Here is a 16830-nt window from a genome sequence, read left to right as displayed (position 1 = left end):
AAAACATTAAAAAAAATACATAAAAATTTAAAAACACCTAAAAAAAATACATAAAAATTTAAAAAACCTAAAACATCATTAAAATCACATTCCTTGATAGCCTAGGATAGACCACGACGCCTGAGCACGTCGGCGACCATGGACGCGTGCAATGCACGTTGTGCGTCCGTCATGTGCGTCGTATCCGTGTTCAGGAGCTGCATATCGAGCTCCTTCTCCCGGATATCGTTCATCCGCTGGTACTGGGCGGTGAATGCCCTCATCTGCTCGTCGTTCCTATCCAACCTCTCCACAATTTCTGGTGGAGGATCCGAGCTCGTATGCGACGCTGCTGCCTTCCCTTTCCCTTTCGCCGCCACCTTGGCCGCCGCCTTCGCCGCCTTGTTGCCAATGGGCCGGGCAGAAGAGATCTCCTCGCCCGACGCCGAGGTGGTGAAGCTGCCCTCCTCCATAGTCTTTGTCCTCTTGGAGGCATGCACGTCTCCAAGGAGGTACATCGACTTGAACTTGGGATTGTTCCGGAGAACTCTCCACGCGTTCCAGAAATTGAAGGAGGCCCTGTGTGGGCTTCGAGCCTTGAAGAGGGTTTGGGCCTTTTCACGAATCATATCATCCGAATGACCGGACGGCCAATTGTTGCGCGTCTCCACCCAAACAGCTTCCCAGAGACGCACATCCGCGCTCACCCGGGACCAGTGGCCTTGAAGTTGCTTGATCTTAAGGTCGACGCCGAGGATGGGGTTCACACGTTCGCGGATCCGGCCCCAATATGCCTCTCCCTTCTGATCCGTCCCACGGATCGAGTCGCTGGTCTCCTCCGCCCAAATTTGGACGATGAGATCCGTATGCTCGGGAGCATACGTATGACGGTACCTAGCGGCCTTGTCGTGCTTGATTTTGGTAGCCATTTCCTTCCTCCGGCCGCCTTTCTTTGGTGGGGAGACACTCTGCTGAGCACTGACCGGTTCTTCTGTCACACCCCAATTCTTGAATGAATAAATATAATCGAGGTGCAACTAATTCATAGAAATAAACAAGGAACAACCTTGTTAAAACCCGAATAATAAGATAGAGAGTCGGGCTATGCCCCTTTGGATCACAAGTTTTGTTTCATGCTTCTGACAACCGACATTCATTAGCATAAATTTAGTAGTGAAGAGTCTAAGCTCGGTCAGGTATATCATTTGAAATTTAACATGAAGATCTTAAGTTGAGAAAACAAAAGATGTATAAGAGTAATTGCTACAGCGGAAGTCTAACATATGAATTTTAACTCTAGCCTCAGCTCCGTCCCGTCAGCACCAGCCAGCCAACCTGAAAACATTTGAAAGTATTTTTGGGCTAAGTACTAATGTACTTAGTGGGCATGCATTTTCATAAACATTTCATATTTTCGTAAGAGCAGTTTATCCAATTATACTTGACATGACTTAGAATGTTTTAAAATGAAATAACTTCTAAGCATGTTAAAACATTTTTCATTTGTGCGCACATGTCACACTCCCTTTCCGTTACTCGCTGTGATCCGGGACCTTTTAGCCACCGACGGATCCATTACTCCTGCTTTACTTGGACTGAGGGCGTAACCCAGCCAAGTTCCCATTTGGGACCCAATGCTCCGGAACACATCCCGTCGAGCACCCTTATAACGCCTCATACATGATTAGTGCCCGAATGGAGATCAACCCACCGAGTCAGCTAATAGGTGTACACAATTCTCAAACAACGTGTTAGGTCATAAGAGAACCTCGATCGATTAACTTATGCGAGCCTTAAACAGAGCAGAGTGCACAAAATATTTTATTGGATAAACAGTTTTCATTACATTAAATAAACAATTTGCATTTCATTGAAAACATTTAGAGCTTAATAACTCAATCATACTTTGTACATTTGGAAAGTAAGCCCACCTGGTTAGGCAAAGTCTGAAGATCATAATCACATATAAACCTGTCTTGGGAAAGCAGCGCTAATCCCCCTGGTCACAAAGCCTACAAGAAATTCTATTCTTAATAGGTCTCGTGAAGCTAATCTTAAGTCATGGTGTAGTGCTTAATATTCTATGATTCACTTAGCCGGGTTTTTCAAAAATTTAATGAATAAATAATTGAAAACTAAATTTCTTGAGTTAAGGACACCAACAATATCCTTACTCGATTTTCTTTAAAAATTGGAATTATAAATAAAACCAATTAAATCATAAATACTCTTATTGCAAAAATATAATGCAATTTCATGTTATGCTTAGCATATAAGTAATTACTTAAAATATGCACTTCATAATAATAATATTATTATGCTAATTATCTTTAAAATAATTAATCAAACTTTATTATAAGACTAATTAATAAATATTGGGTAGCCCATTTAAATTAATTAAATCAAAGACACCCTCCCATTTTTATAAAATTTCGTAGCCCAAAATACAAGGGCTACCCAAGTTTATTATAAATCAATCGGGCCCAACTCTTTTGAATTAAAACTGCACCCCAAAATCCTTAAATAAAATAAATAGACATGGCCCAATAAAAAAAAATAAAAACAAGCCCAAACATTTATTAAAATCGGCCCAAATGATTTAACTCGGCCCAAAATAGGAGCCCAAAACCCCAAGCCCAACACAAACCCTATTTCCCCCCCTAAACACACACAGTCAACACGCACACACACAAACACACACAATTCAACTCACGCAGCTACGCCATCCCCCCATTTCGTCTCTCTCACACTCACAGTCACTCCCCACGCACACACACACACGCTGCAGCAGCGACCGCCGGCGACACCGCGCCGCCGCTGCCGCCTGACACCCCCCCCAGAACTCTCCCTCTCTCTCAAAGCTCACGACACACACTCAGACACACAAAGCGGCGCAGCAGCACACTCCCCCTCCCCCTTCTTCCTTTCTCCGTTCACGCCGCCCACTCTCTCTCGCTCTCTGCCTCTCCCGCCGCCGCCACCGGACGGCAGCACCGTCCCCGGAGGCCGGCGGCTCCGCCTCCTCTCTCCTTCCCTTCGACCTCAAGTCTCCCTCTCACTCTTCCCCCACCTCACAAACCAACACACGCCGCGCCCCTCTCCCGACGCCCCTCCTCTTCTCCCTCTCTCTCGGCGGCTGCAACAACAAAAGCTGCCGCCGACCGTGACTCGGACTCCCTCCCTCAGATCTCCGGCGACGACAACAGCGATGAGCTGCTGCAGCGCCTGAACCCTAGTGACCTCAATCCAGTCGCCCTCAGCCTCCTCCAGTGACTGCACGGCTCCTCCTCCGGCGACTAACGCCGCCGGCCACCCCCATGACGCACGCCCTCATCTCTCATGCTCCATCCTTGGCCGGACAACAGCGGCGGAGCCGCCGCCGAGCCCTAGCCTCCCTCTGCCTCTCGACTCTCTCAGCCAACAAACACACCAAAGGACTCGACACAGCAAGGTTCGAAATCAGGGGAAAACAAAGCTTCAAGACTTCTCTTTTATCAAGTCGATTCTTTCATATGTACAAACATAAGTCTTTTCTATAAATCAGTAAATGAATTTTGTTATACATACTGAAAACTTGGTTCAATTGTTTATGCGGATACACACATATTTATATATATACACAGAATAGATGTATGCGTATGTGCGTTTCTTTTCTTGAAAATCTGTATAAATGAATTGGTTTGATACAATCGAATAAGAGAGTGTATGAAGGGATAGCTCTTGTTATGATAAAAAGAATGAACCTTTGGAACTATATGTTGAGGCGTGTGGCTGTTGTCATAGTGCTTCCTGTTGTTCTTGGCTGAATTTGAGCTCTTTGAAGGAGTATATGTTGAGGTTGGTGACTTATGAGTTATTGGCGTAGGAGAAGAGTGGAAACATAACTTGGAAAGAGAGTAGGTACAGTGGAAACATGACTTGGAAAGAGAGTAAGTACAGGGTGGGAGTAGGTGGTGGATGGGACTTTAGCTAATTTTTTAATGTAGTAAAATGTATCTGAAAGTGGAGAAGGCATGGCCAACAGCTTATTGGAAAAGTTACTTTATGTATTCGATTTAGGAAGAGTAAGAGAAAAAAGTATGGCAGATAAAACGTTGAGTGTGAATAAATTGAAGGGATGATTTGACAATTAAAAACTGTCACGGTTGGATCATTGGAACTGTAGAATTTTCTCAGGGTTCGCTAAATAAATATCTTGATAAATACTCAATGCTCAATACTTGATTTAAATAAACATGAAATGCATAAGAATTTAAATAACTAAATTTACAAATAATTTTGTAAATCACTTTTGTTGGAATTAAAAATAAATTCTTTTCTTTTATCCGGCGTGAATCATCTTACTATCTAAGTTCAAAAATTATTTTAAATTTAGCTCGGGTAAACGGGGTATTACATTTCTCCCTCCTTAAAAAAAATTCCGTCCTCGGAATTGCATATCTGGTATTCTAGCTTGTGATACTAGTCATTCTAGTCATTGTTGTGCTTATCGTGATAAAATAAGATCTTATTGTGACAACTACATAGTGTGAGTCTATACATTGGGATGACGCTCTACTCAAGGTCAAAATTCTAATTGACAATCACCGAGATCTTAGTCATGTGGGCTGGCCAGACCCAGCACAACGAATCACTCAGTCAAATGGGAGCTTCGCCCCCAATCATGTCAACTTCTTATCTCTTATAAAGCTCTAAGTCAACTTCTAACTTAAAGAACTTACTTTTAAGTACTTCAATCATAAATCTTTGGTATCATATAGGTCCATTCTATGTCGTTCTAGCGGTGCTATCACGACTAACATTCTTAAGACATTCTTGGGTGGTTCTGACTCCGACATCTCCTGGACTCGAGACTCATACCGAAAGAAAGATCTTCGAATCTAGTTTCATATAAAAAAAAGTAGAGTCGAAAACTCCAAGTGGTTTGAGAGATATGACGTTTTTACCACGATCTACCATGTTCGGCAGTTTTGAACAATCGAAAACTTGGATTTTTGAAAACTAGTAAACGTTGTCAAACTGGGCTCAACTTTGGTGGATATCTAGCTAACACAATAAGGTTAATACCATAAAAATTTGGAAAGCTAGATCACACAGGAAGCTACTGAAATAAATGACTCTTTCATCTGTTCTCTGAAATTCTCGGTAGTTATGTGCAGTTTAGGTTTTGCATTTTAAAGAAGTATCAAACGAAGTTGGAATGGCTTGAAATTTTACCAGGGTACTCAAGACTCATGTAGGGACTTGCTATAAAGTTTTCAAAGCTATTAGACATCGACAAACCGTCGATCACAGTAGGTCAGTAGGCCTACGAAATTCATATTTATAAGTCCTTAAAAAAATAATTTATATAAATCCAGAAATAAGAGTTTAATCCCAAAAATATTCATTAAAAGTCCATCATAATTTAAATAAAGAACGGACCTCATTTAAAATAAATAGTCCCAAACTTGTTACGCACATATACTAAATCTTTCATGAAACATCCTTTAAAATAAACTTTGATACATAGAAAATAATTCAACAACTTGAGCTCTTAAGGGGTTATTTTGCAACAGACACCAAATCTGCCTCGGATCTCCAAATGAGGCTCCAAAAGACATTCTGGAAACTAGACATTTCAAGGATCATTCTTCAATTTGAATCGAATGAAAAACAATTCAAACGAGCAAGATATGCCCTCTCAAAGATGGGTATTTAACAAGCAAAAATCTGAAAATTTCAGATTTCCAGATTACAACCAAGTCAGTGGGCTTTCTTTAAAAATTCATATCTCCCTTTACAAAACTCCACTGGGAACCCCAAGGGTCAATCTGGAAACTAGGGAGAGATCATAACACTCTCCAGTTGGATTTACTCTAAGAACATTCATGGTTTAGAAGATATGACTATCTAAAGTTCAATGCACAAAAAGAGTTCAAGTTTGGCAGATTCAGAACATAAATCGGAAACACCACTTTAGGCTTCACCAAAAATTATAAAACTGAACAAGTAAGTTCCCAACATGTCAGTGAATATTCAGTAGAAAGATAGGCTTGAGAATCAAAGATTTAAGTCGGTATTTGCCACCTCAAAGTCGTAGGTTTGTAAAATCTACTGGATGGTACAAGGAATAAGAACTAGATTTCAAGAATTTATACCGGTTGTTTCCCTTACTCAAAAATGGTGAGGCCGATTTCAAAAGAAAGATACGGAAGTCTAGAGTGACATATTCAAGTTTCAAAGGGTTTCACCGATTGAAACTTTACTTATGGCCTCCCAAAGATTGTTTACCAAAAATGTATTCCAGATGGGCAGTGATGTTTACAAATTCATAAATAAATCATAAGAGCTTCAAACCTTCTGAGATGTTACCAAAGTATAGAAAACATATGAAAGATAATACACAATTAATTTGGGAATTTTTGGGAACCGTTTGGATGGCTGGAATCGCCTTGCAAAACACTGCCGGAGCAGTGTGCTTATGGCAGATTCGCTACCTTACCTCATGCACGGTTTTTCACCCAATAAACTCTAGCTTCGAGTGTTGGGGTACTACTGGACTGGAGCAGCTTGAAATCTTGGCAAAGTAGTTAACCCAAGTCTTCCTTCTCTTTATGATTGCTGGTGCGAAATGGAAGGAATGGGTGAAGTGTTGGAGTTGGTGGGGAGCATAGGGTAGTGGAGTTGGTGGTGCACTAATGTGGTGGGGGAAAAGTAAAGTAGTGGTGGGGAGGTAGGTATAATGGAATTTGGTGGAGTGGATGCGTATATAGTGTAGGAAACATTAGGGAGTGGAAAAATAATGATTTGTAAAGTATTGAAGTTACAAGTATTTGTAAAACTAATATTGGGTTCTACTAAATAACGACACTTCGTTATATCTCTCTGTGAATTAAATATCTAATTTAACTCGTTCTTATGATTCGGAATTAGATCACGACTTCCAAGTAAATAATAGAAATAATATTTCTATCACATATAAATTAATAACTTGACTTTGCTAAGTCAGTTATTAAACTGGATAATAAATTATTGAATGGTTCAATAATCCTCGTCACGTTTTTCTCATACGTTATAAAAGTATAAAGCTAAAATAATAACTCCGTTTCTGAAAAAAAAATCAGGACCATAAACTGGATTCATTTATATAAAAAAAAATTGCATTTACTAGTTTTTATCATAAATAAAAGAGCGGGCTACTACATGATTCCTCCCATATCAGGATGATAATCGGAGGAGAGATCGGGGCACCAATTTGGATCGTAGAAAGGGTTGTGTGGATCCATGACGGAGAAAATTGTAGGAGAAAAAGAGGTGTGAAGAGAAGAAAATTGGAGAAGAAGAGGTGTGAAGATTGTGGGGAGAAGGTGGGGTGTTTTAAAGAAGAGAAGAAGAAAAAAAAAATTGAAAACGGTCGGTCAAAGGTGCGGAAACCGAGGAGCTGCAGTCAAAATTTGAATAAAATTCGAATTTTCGAATTTTTCCTTTTTTTTTTTAAATTGGGCGCGTGCATTGCACGCGCCATCTCCTCCGCCCTTCGAGCATACTCGATAACTCGAGGAGTCCTCGAGGAGCTCCACGCCGCAACGCCCTCCTCGACGCCGAGTGGTCGAGGAGCCACTCGAGTACCCGCGTTGCGGGTGCTCTTATAGTTATATAGATGATGTAGTTTCTATTTTATAAAAAAAAAAGTTAAAATTGAAAAAAATATTAATATTTTTTTTCACATATTAGTAATAGATGACTATAGAACCGCGCGGTTCTATTGACGTATTTTTTCAAAATTCCATAATTTTCTAATTATAATAGAAATTATTTATTAATATTAATTTTTTTAAAAGAAACAAAATACATATAGATATTGATAGAAATTTTACTTATGTAAAAATACAAAAACTATATATTTTTATTTCAAAGTTATATTTAATATTTTTTTATCACTGTTATTAAAATTTAGATTTATACATTTTTATTCAATCAATAACTGTGATAGCCCAACATTTCCATAAGAAATATAGAAGACCGTTAATTAAGTATACTATTGAGTATTGATACACGCCCGATATTTGATAATTATATTATATCAAAGAAATCGATATAGATTTACATTCAATATTATTATTTTGATCGATCAAAATTTTAAGCCATTGCTAAAGTATATGAGAAATATTACTACAAGTATTTTCCATCTTAGTTATCCATTTATCTATCATCTATTTTTATTTATTTATGCATATTGAGTCTAAAGCCCAATATATGTAGACCATTATTTTATGAGCCCGAACTATGTTATTATTATTTCTAGGGGTGTAAAATCGGGTACCCGCGAGTATCCTACCCGCAAAATACGGGTACCCGCGTGTAACAACCCGCTCTTTTATTATATTTAAATCCAGTAATACGATAATTATTATTTCATCTTTCAGTAAATCAAGCTCAGTAATTATTTATGATTTAAATTCAGCTTATGACACTGAATTATTTTCTAATTGAAGCATGGTTATTATTTTATTTCTAAGCCAGTTAGCTTCGCGGGAGTAAAACCACGATGAGAATTATTGAGTAAGCCAATAATTATTCAGTTCAGATTCATAACTGACTTAGTTAAGTCATGTTAATTATTAATCACAATAGAATTAATTTTCTATTTTTTTTATTTCTTGAGTCGTGAATTTATTCCGGCTTGTGAAGAATTAAATCTACGATATTAATTTAGATATTATTTCGTGTATTAAATCTAGCACGCCATGCTCCCTCAGCCACTCTATTCTCACCCGTGCTTAGTTTTTATTTCACTCTTACGTAGTCAAAAAAATTGCAGCAAGCAAAATCTCAAGTATTCAACAGACAAATCTAATTTGTCAGCAGCAAATCTAATCTCATTAATTCTTCAACCACGCTCAACAATTTAGCCGTACTATTCATCATCCTTTCACACTAATCAGCTCTCCTTAAGTTCAGTATAAATTCATCCTCATTCACCTTCTTCATCACAGCAACAAATCTACTCCTTCCATCGAGAAATCACCAAGCATAATCTCCTCATTCCCATTCCACAAACGTTCCTAGCAAAAAGAGGAAAGACTGCACTGCTCTTCAACATTCTCTGCCAAAGCATTTTCAAGTATCAGTTCATTCAAACAATAACCAACCAACAAAACCATTCAAGGTATTTTCAGTTCACTATCTTCATATATGCATTTCACTTTCCTCACTTCATGTTTTAGAAATTCAGAAATATAGGATGAAGTTTATTACAGAGAAACATAGCAAAACACATATGCGTACATGATTAGCATTCAACAGAAATAGTTTAATTCACACATTGATACCTTTATACTACCTTTGTACTTAGAACCAAGTCATGAGAATTTCCATCAGCAACAAAACGAATTGAAATACAATAGTAGAGAGATAGAACAATAACTTAGTTTTAGAAAGACATCGAACGCGGCCCTGCGCAGTCGAGCTGCAACAACGGCAACTTCCTACGGCCTCATCGGAGCCCGAGAACGACAGCAGCGGCTGCCGAGGCTCCAGCTGGCGACGGTGGCGGCAACTCCAGACGGTGGCGGACTCCTCGGCGACGGCTGGCAGAACTACGCCGGCGTCAGAGGGACGCGAGGATGATGGTGCTGCTCGCCGGTCTCGCTGCGACGACGGCAGATTTGTGACAGCAGTCGGCCCGACTCCATGAACAGCAGCAGTCGGCCCGACTCTATGAACAGCAGCAGTCGGCGCGACTCCATGAACAGCAGCAGCAGTTCCAGGCGGCTGAGCGGGATGGCGCGGCCGAAGGCCTAGCGCCGCTGGTCGCGGCCCAGAGCTGAACAGCAGTAGTCAGCGGCAGCAGCTCCACGCGGCGACCTCGCTGTGAGTCGCCGGAGCAACAGAAAGCGACGCTCCTCGCCGTTGAAGAGAAGAGCCGCGGCGGCGGAAGTTCGAGGGAGGAGATGGCTGGATTGAGCGAGAAAGAGAGATGGTTTCCAGCGATGACTCGCCGGGAAGAAGGACGCCGGAATCGAGCGAGAGAAAGAGAGATGTGAGCAGCGTGATTTTGAGAGAGAGAGTTGAGCAACGTTTTTAATTGTGAGAATGAGGGAGATGGTGGGTTCTGCTTTTAAAAAAAAAAGAGAGAGTCTCGATAATTATATTGAGAGAATGAATGTTGGCTTTAATAAAGAGAGAAAGAGAGTTATAAAAAAATGTGTGTGCAGCGTGTGTTTTGTTAATAAAGAGGAGAAATTTTACTTTATTAAAGATAAGGAGAGAGATGATGTTGAGTGGTGTGATTTGTGTTATAAAAAAAAAAGAGGGGGACCGATGATAGTGAATTGTGAGAGAAAGAGGAAAATATTGGTAGAGAAAAAAGAGAGAGAGAGGCGTGAGAGATAATAGTGGAACAGAGGAGTGGGCCTCCCTCAGTTGGGCCGGGTTTGGGCCGATTCCTTTTGGGCCTAGTTCATTTTATTTGTTGGGCCGGGGATTAATTCATTGGGCCATCTTTTTATTTCTATCTGGGCCGAATTTATTTAATGTTCTTGGGCTGGAATTTATTTAATTCTATTGGGCCTGTTTCAGATTTGTTTAGTTCAGCCCAACTGTTAATTCGTCATTTGGGCCGATTAAAGTGTCTATTGGACTAAGATTAATTCTTTCCAGTCCACATTAATTATTATTTGGACTCCTATTATTTATTAATAATGGGTCTCGAATTTATATTACTTGGGCTCCTACGATTTAATTGATTAAGTCCAATGAAATTTATTTATTTAACCAATAAGAATTATTATTTTAGGCCTCTTTATTAATCCTAATTATTTTAATTAGTGATTAATATTAAAATTTACTAATTATTTTAAGGGTGATGATGGGCTCACTTATTGGGCTTCATGATTTTATTATCTTGGGCCTCATTTGTTGGGCTCTAGAATTTAATTGATGTTGGGCCTAATATTATTAATGCACTGGGCTTCGAATTTGTTCATTTGGGCTCGAATTAAATTTCTTTTGGGCCTTGATTATTTTATTTTAATTGGGCCTTCATAATTATTCTATTAAGTTTAATTAGAGAAGATTTTAAGACTTACTAATTATTAATTAGTAAGTGAATTAGATTATTTTTAAGATGAGTAGATTATTAAAGATTAATAATCCGACCTCATAAGACGAGCTTTAATTCCTTAAATAGGATTAGCATCTCATAATTTAATTAAAGGAATATGAGTCATGCATAATCATTTCACGCATCCTCATTTATTGAGATTTTTCGAGAATTAGAATCTTATTTTATTTTCTCGGATTAAAGGTCAAGTACCAGAGTTAGAGCTAAACCGTGAGTCTGCTATTCAGGTGGGCTTTCTACGTATAAACTAAAATTATATATTAGAATTGTTAAGACTTTATGCTTATGAATTTAAATGATATTGTCAATGCCTAAATGCTTTATGTTTTATTATTAATTGCCTATCTGATGTTAATCGAATTCGGATTCTGGATGGGACCGCAAATCCCTTCGGAATTAGTGTACACCTTGTGATCGTGAGTCATCTAGCGGGTTGGCCGATCATAGTGTCCGTAGAGGGAGGCCTCCCTCTCGGCACGAGTTACTGATATGGTGATTAATGATATAAAATACCTGCGCGGGTTATTGATGAAAGAAATGATATTATGTTTGGTAAATACGAGTCTTTAAAGGAAAATCCTCGTATCTTACTACTGTTGAAAGGCTTGACAATAAAATATTATGCATGTATGTAAATTTCGGCAAGTGTCCACTAAGTACTTTTGTACTTAGCCCTGCATGTATTTTTAAATGTGCAGGTTGAGCGGTGATCGAGGATGTAGTGTGCAAGCGGAGCTTTTGTCAAACTAGGATGATTACCTCAGAGTAGAGTATATGTCTTCATACATATACTCAAATTGTTATTCCGCTGCGAACACTGATTATGTTAAGATATTATGTCATTTGTCAAACAATATGTATTATTTAATAATGTACTAAAACCATTGAGTACCCCGTTTTGGGATAATATTATGTACGGTCCCCTTGTGGCCTTCGTTGATATCTAGATATTTCGATTGATTTCTTTATACAAGTCGAGTCATCAAGAAAACGAATATGCCCTTTCTAAATCCCGCTCCTAAATTCCCTCCCTTAGTCGCGGTTTTCCCGAATTTGCTATCCTTAGCAAGTGCGGTCGTGACACCGCGGGACGAAAACTGCCGAAAACCCCACCCTCACCCGACCCTCCTCCCCGATGCGGGTACCCGAATACCCGCAGCGGATACCCGCTGCGGGTATGAGGGTACCCTCAGAGTCCCGCAATTTTTTTTTAATTGTAATTTTGCGGGTTTTTGGTCACGCTGGAGGGTATTTTGTCCCGCGAGAGGGTATTTTGCCCCGCATTTCACAAAAAAAATTGAAAATATTCTTTCTATTTTTTTTAATTGTAATAAAATATTTGGAGAGAAATTCAAAAAGAATCAAGACACAAAATGATAGCCAGAGACAAAGAGATTAGATGAAACTAGGGCTTGGAATTTTTGGTTTAATTCCTATTTCCTAATATTGTTAAATAAAATTATTTAATTTTAATTTTTAAATATTTATTGCGGGTACCCGCGGGTACCCTCTACCCGCGATTTTTGAGAATTTGATGCCCTCACCCGACCCTCATCTTCAAATTTGCGGGTATCGGGACGGGTGAGGGTAAACCCGATATCCGCAACCCGAATTTACAGCCCTAATTATTTCTATCAGAATGAGAGCGCGTGAGTGAGATAAAGCGTCTTTTCTTGTAACAACCCGCTCTTTTATTATACTTAAATCCAGTAATATTTCAGTAAATCAAGCCCAGTAAATAATTATGATTTAAATTCAGTTTATGACACTGGATTATTTTCTAATTAAGCAGGATTATTATTTTATTACCAAGTCAGTAGTTTCGCGTAAATAAAACCGCGATGAAAATTATTGAGTAAGCCAATAATTATTTATTTCAGATTCATAACTGACTTAGTTAAGTCATGTTATTTATTAATCACAATAGAATTATTTTTCTATTATTATTTCTTGAGTCGTGAATTTATTCCGACTTGTGAAGAATTAAATCTACGTTATTAATTTAGATATTTTTTTTCGTGTATTAAATTTAGCACGCTATGCTCCCTCAGCCACTCTATTCTCACCCGTGCTTAGTTTTTATTTCACTCCTACATAGTCAAAGAAAATATTCAACAGACAAATCTCAAAGTGTCAGCCGAAAATCTCATCAATTAAATTCTTCAACCACGCCTCAATTTAGCCGCACTATTCACCATATTTTCACACTATCAGCTTCAGTATTTACTCCCTATAAAAGGCATCCTCACTTACCTAAAATCCTTAGCAGCTGCAAAGGATTTTAAACGAAGCAAAATCACCATTCATACAGAACATCAACCAAGCATCATTCAAGGTAATTATTATCCTAGTTTACTCTCTCCATTTTCATGCTTAGCATTCACATCTCAACAAAATCTATGTTTAGTATAAGAAGTACTGAGATATTAATTAATGGCATATTTCTGCTATAGAATCATCAGACTAGAATCCTTAAACAAGGCAAATGCATCAAGAGATACTAAATAACATGAGAACCAAAAGAACACGCCACTAGCCTTGCATAAACAATATAGAGAACTGAAACTTCAAGTAGACAAGCTTCGAACTTAGTTTTTAGGAAGAAGGGACACGGCCCTGTTCGGTCGAACCGAGACGACGACGATGACGCTCTTGCTACCTCGGCAGAATCTGAGAACGACAGCAACGATGTGGCTCGAACGATGTCTACAGTCGCTGGATTTACAGAACGAGGCGGCGCCAACTTCGGAGGAAGGCAGCCCGGCGAGCTGGCCTCTGTCGGCAGCAGCTGTTCTGCCATCTCTCGTCAACTCCAGAACAGCAGCAATCGGTGGCGGACTCCTCGGCGACGGCTGACTCAGGCGGAGGCGGCTGAGCGGGACGGCGCCGCCAAAGGCCAAGCGCCGCTGGTCGCGACCCAGACCAAAAAAACAGCAGCAGACGGCAGTGAACTCGCCGGCTTTAGGCGACGCGGCGGCTACCGTTGCAGTAGCCGGAAGAGAAGAGTGGCGACGGCGTGCTTCATGTGGGAGGAAGAGAGAGGCGACAGATAGAGAAGGGAATAGGGAGAGAGAGATATTTCAATGTGTGTGTGCGTGTGGTGATTGAATTAAGAGAGAGAGATAGTTTCCTTTCTTTAAAATTTGAGGGAGCCGAGTGTTTTTTTTTAAAAAAAAGAGAAAGCTTTGATAATATTAAGAGAAAAGAAAGGTGTGTTTTGCTTTATAAAAAGGATAGGGAACCGATGATAGTGGAGATAAAAGAGAGAAAGAGATGTCGGTAGAGAGAGTGATAAAGAGGCGTGAATTTGGGGAAGAAAAGAGAGGGTTTGGGCCGGGTTTGAGCCGGTTTGGGCCGAATTTTTGGGCTTTCTCTTTGGGCCTAGTTCATTTTATTTGTTGGGCCGAAGATTAAATTTCTATTGGGCCTTGATTATTTTATTTGGGCCTTCATAATTATTCTATTAAGTTTAATTAGAGAAAATTTTAAGACTTACTAATTATTAATTAGTAAGTGAATTAGATTATTTTAAGATGAGTAGATTATTAAAGATTAATAATCCGACCTCATAAGACGGGCTTTAATTCCTTAAATAGGATTAGCATCTCATAATTTAATTAAAGAAATATGAGTCATGCATAATCATTTCACGCATCCTCATTTATTGAGATTTTTCGAGAATTAGAATCTTATTTTATTTTCTCGGATTAAAGGTCAAGCACCAGAGTTAGAGCTAAACCGTGAGTCTGCTATTCAGGTGGGCAATTTCTTACGCGTAAGATAAAATGCTATTAAAGAACTATGCAAGTTTTATGCTTTATTATGCCTAAATGAGTTAAGCTTTATTATGCTTCACGCTAAATGATTTACGCTATGCTGTTTATACTATTTACGCCTATGTAATTTATGCTTTGTTACGCTTTAATAATTTACACTATGCTATTTACTTTATTATGCTTAAATGAGTTAAAACTTTATTTCTCTTTATTATCTACTCTTGTCACGCTTTAATAATATACGCTATGCTATTTACGCTTAATTACGACTTAAATTTTTATTATTTATTATTTATGCTTTGTTACGCTTTTAAGTGATTTACGCTTAAGTGAGTTACGCTTTGTTACGCGCCTATGTGGTTCACGCTTTGTTACGCTTTAATGCTTTACGCTTATTATTTAACGCCTATGTGAGTTACGCTTTAATGCTTTATGCTTATTATCTAATGCTTATGTGATGATGTTAACGAAATCGATTCCTGAGCGGATAGCTATCTTGCCAGGATATATATATATATATTTATTTATGCAACGCGACCGTGAGTCAATGAGAGGGTTGGCCGGTCAAACGTCCGTTGAGGGAGACTTCCCTCAACGGTACGATGCTAGCGTCTGTTGGGGGAGGCCTCCCTCAACAGTACGATGCCGTGTCCGGTGAGGGAGGCCTCCCTCACGGCGCGATGCCTGTGTTCGTTGAGGATCTTCCTCACGACACGATGCTTATTGATATGACTTTTGATGATGAGGAATGCACTTACGCTATTTATGAATTTGAAAATGATAGTATGCAAAGAACTTGAAAGAAGATTCATGTCGCTTATATGATGCTGTGGTTGATGATAAAATGTTAAGCTTATAATTTAGTTTTTGGCAACTGCCCACTAAGTACTTTTGTACTTAGCCCTGCATATGTTTATGAATGTGCAGGTTGAGCTGTGATGAACGATGAAGTGTTTCTGAATGGAGCTTTTGTCGAACTTAGAATAGGCTCAGAAAGGATATGTGTCTGCATACATGTATCTCAGTCTTGCCTTCCGCTGCAAACACTGATTATGATTTAGTCAAGTCTATAACTATATGCCAATTACTCTTCAAAGAAATATCTAATGCTTACTCGGGTTCATCGAGTATTTTTTTTTAATTATATGCGTCAATGCTTCAATGTCTTAAATTTTATTTCAAGAATTAATGCTAGATATTAATGTCTATAATCGAGTTATGAATGAGTCAAATGTGCCCTTTCTAACCCCGCTTCTTAAATCCCTTCCCTAGTCACGATTTCCCGGATTAATTATCTCTAATTAAGGCCGGTCGTGACATTTCTTTTCCCAAAAAATCCAACAATATCAAATCTTCCACTTTATCCCCAAATCTTGGCAATCCCTCCCACACGCAATATCCATCTTCTTCTTTTTTATACACTCCCTGACCCACAAAATATTCCCTGACCCACAAAATAAATCAGAAAAATAAAATACTAATCATAGGGATGTAATTTCATTAATTAAATTCATACAATCAACCTATTAATCATAATTACCAGTTTAATCCAGTTATGATGAGAGATCACATAAATCATCAAACACTCTCGCTAGCTAGAGTAGCATATGACATTAGATTAATAAATTCTCTATCTTCGTTTGGTCCCAAGAAAATGTACTAACTCTCAAAAGTTCACAAGAACAGCTTCATGTGATCCACCTATCTCCGCTAGGTCTCAAAGTTAAAATCATATCATGCATTCTTGAATCTGTTAAACAGTTATCTCCGCTATGTCTCAAACCAAATAGCTAAACATCCAATTTAATTTATTGGTCAGATAGTCCACAAGAAAATAAGCACCAAAAATTATGAATTAAAAACTGAAAGGCAAAAAGACATCAACAAGTCAATCACATAAATCTAATTAAATATTTAAAAACCCTAGAATCAGATAAATAACTAGCTATACATAATTAAATAAATCAA

General features: G+C 38.7%; 2 long non-coding RNA genes across 2 annotated transcripts; one reads left to right on the top strand and one right to left on the bottom strand.

Moving 5' to 3' along the window:
• Positions 1-1024: 1024 nt before the first annotated feature.
• LOC130989481 (uncharacterized) lies at positions 1025-3893 on the bottom strand. The gene is made up of 2 exons (XR_009090631.1): positions 3723-3893; positions 1025-1991 (listed from the first exon to the last, which is right to left on the bottom strand). It is a non-coding gene; the product is annotated as an uncharacterized LOC130989481 (long non-coding RNA).
• Positions 3894-8999: 5106 nt separating this feature from the next.
• On the top strand, positions 9000-12122 carry LOC130989491 (uncharacterized). Its single transcript, XR_009090642.1, has 3 exons — positions 9000-9130; positions 11270-11313; positions 11785-12122. It is a non-coding gene; the product is annotated as an uncharacterized LOC130989491 (long non-coding RNA).
• Positions 12123-16830: the final 4708 nt, after the last annotated feature.

This window comes from Salvia miltiorrhiza, chromosome 6 (assembly GCF_028751815.1).
Source record: "Salvia miltiorrhiza cultivar Shanhuang (shh) chromosome 6, IMPLAD_Smil_shh, whole genome shotgun sequence".
Lineage (NCBI taxonomy): Eukaryota > Viridiplantae > Streptophyta > Magnoliopsida > Lamiales > Lamiaceae > Salvia > Salvia miltiorrhiza.
The sequence above is the reverse complement of the archived record's forward strand: the minus strand, read 5'-3'. Positions and strand labels throughout refer to the sequence as shown.